Source organism: Stigmatopora argus, unplaced genomic scaffold (assembly GCF_051989625.1).
Source record: "Stigmatopora argus isolate UIUO_Sarg unplaced genomic scaffold, RoL_Sarg_1.0 HiC_scaffold_211, whole genome shotgun sequence".
Classification (NCBI taxonomy): domain Eukaryota; kingdom Metazoa; phylum Chordata; class Actinopteri; order Syngnathiformes; family Syngnathidae; genus Stigmatopora; species Stigmatopora argus.
In genome coordinates, this window is record NW_027520207.1 from 20,001 (window position 1) to 22,500 (window position 2,500).

General features: G+C 60.7%; 1 non-coding gene across 1 annotated transcript; it reads right to left on the reverse strand.

Moving 5' to 3' along the window:
• Window positions 1-297: 297 nt before the first annotated feature.
• Window positions 298-451, reverse strand: LOC144070558 (5.8S ribosomal RNA). Its single transcript, XR_013299398.1, has one exon. It is a non-coding gene; the product is annotated as a 5.8S ribosomal RNA (ribosomal RNA).
• Window positions 452-2,500: the final 2,049 nt, after the last annotated feature.

Genomic DNA, 2,500 nt, shown 5'->3' on the forward strand with positions numbered 1-2,500 from the left:
GTGTTCCACGCCGGCTGGGGCTACACCTCGTCTCGGGTGCGGTTGGGACATCACGGGGCGGTCATAGTTTGCGCCAAAAAGCCGCCCGTGAACCGCGGACTGAGGTTTTACACATGCCTCTCTCTTACACGTGTCTTCTCTCTCACTCTCTCTCTCACACCATGCCGTTTCGTGCGGGCATCGAGGAGCCCCGCCGCGGCTGCACTTAGGGTAACGTGGTCGCCCTCGATAACCACCCAGTCGCGGGATCCGTGGCGGCCCTGTCCCGCTCCACGGACGTCCCGATTGAATCTCAGACGACGCTCAGACAGGCGTGGCCCCGGGAGGGACCCGGGGCCGCAAGGTGCGTTCGAAGTGTCGATGATCAATGTGTCCTGCAATTCACATTAGTTCTCGCAGCTAGCTGCGTTCTTCATCGACGCACGAGCCGAGTGATCCACCGCTAAGAGTTGTCAGTGAGCCCCAAAGGCGGCCACAGTCGGCCCATCGGTTGGGTGGGTGGGCTTCCTGCGGGCCTCCTATGGGTTGGAAGTCAGAGGCTAGTTCCTGGAGGTGGAAATGCAGGGAAGGTATTGCGGGCAAGCGGGCACAGTGCACCTACCGCTCCGGGACAAGGCCGATGGCCGGAGTCGCGGGGCACGGTGGCGCGGGCCGTCGTGTTCCGGCCTAGAACACAACAACCTAGAGGGGAATTGGCGTCGGTCAAACTCCGCGCTCGGCGACGGAAAGAACCCGGATAATCAGTAACAGAGGGTCACACGCGCAGACGTCCAATCTATTTCGGACCGGGCTCTAATGCTCTTCCCAATGAACATGAAACCTTGCAACAATCCTTCCGAGACCGTAAGACCGGTGGTGCCAACTCTTCCTCCCTGCTTAGGCTCGCGCTTGCCGGCATGTGGAACCTGGCGTAACGTAACACACCCGCGTGTAGGACCGGCCTGGGTTGTGTTTTCCCCTCCTACCTTCCTTTCGTTACACGTGGGCGTGCACAGTGCACCTACCGCTCCGCGGCAAGGCCCGAACCAGGTCACGGGGAGCGACGATTTCGTGACAAGGACGAGACCAGGCCAGCGAGCGCGGTGGCACGAGTTTTGTGGGTCTGGCCGCCAACATCGAAGATGTATTAATCGGACTCAGGCGCGCCACAAACCCCGGCGAGGAACGGGCCCGTCAGACGCTTACCCGTCAAGGAATCACGTAAGCCGGGGAACCGCCTCTAGTTAAGCACGCGCTCACGCGCACCGGCCAAAACCACCCAGCTTGTCCGCACACCCGCGATGGTTCGGGTGCCAACCTGTACCTTGTCACTTGTAGATCACCCGCGTTTATGGGCCGGCCAGGGTGTCTGCCATCGCTCCAGCTCGTCGCAATCTCGCCGGAACCAGCCGGTCTCCGCCGCCCCTTTTGCCCCGGGTGGGCTACCGTCAAACCCCTCAGCTGGATGAGTGGGTAGTGGGGGGGGGACCGGCGACCACGGGCGCTCCGTCATATCCAACCGGAGGCATTGAACCCCCCTCCGCCCCGCCGGAGGCGAGGAGAGTAGCGGGTACCCGTGGCCTTTGGGGCTTCGGTTCCGGCGTGGTCGGGGTCGACCGTGTACGGCCCTGCGTCTTGGAATTCGAAGGTAGCGTAGGATTTGCAACTTGCCCTCATTCGGTTTTTGGCTTACGGGCTGATTTGTTCACTTGTTCCCTCATTCGTTTTTTGGCTTTTGGCTTACGGCTGATTGTTCCCTCATTCGTTTTTTGGCTCATGGCTGATTTGTTTCACATTGTTTCTTTCGGCAAAGACTGATTTTCCACTTGCTTCGCCACACAATTTTCGGATCGGCTATGGGCTCGCCGCCGCGAGGGAGTTGACCCAGATACACCCGCTGTCAACAGCCACCGACGCCTACCGCGGACGGAGGGCCGAGGTGCCGCAGACGGGGAACGAGGCTCCCAAGGGCGCCAAGGACTCGACCTGAGCAGTCCTGTGCAACGACCCACGAGATGCGCGACAACTTCCACCATATGCAGAGGCTTCCGGAGCAACCACGCGCACGGGACCTGAAAGGGCTTGAAACCGCCTGTGGCCGCGTGTGTACCTGGATAGCGCTAACGCCACCGGGCCGTCCCAAGTACGACTCGCCGATGTAACGTCGCTTACCGTCCTCCAGGACTCACAACGGTGCGCACACCGATCCTCCCCACAGACAGGACATGTTATCCGCGCTTACAGCGCCCTTCCACACTCCACGGTTTCCGCCGCCGGCTCGGGGAAGGAGCCAGTTTTCCCGGGGCTTCATTGTTTCTTTCGGCAAAGACTGATTTTCCACTTGCTTCGCCACACAATTTTCGGATCGGCTATGGGCTCGCCGCCGCCTTTCAGAGTGTTGCCTTTATGCCGGTTGCTCAAGCCGGTGTTGGTCCATTCCGGTTGCTCAGGCCGGTCATGGTCCATGCCAACAAACCCAACGAGATGCGCGACAACTTCCACCGTTGCAGAGGCTTCAGGT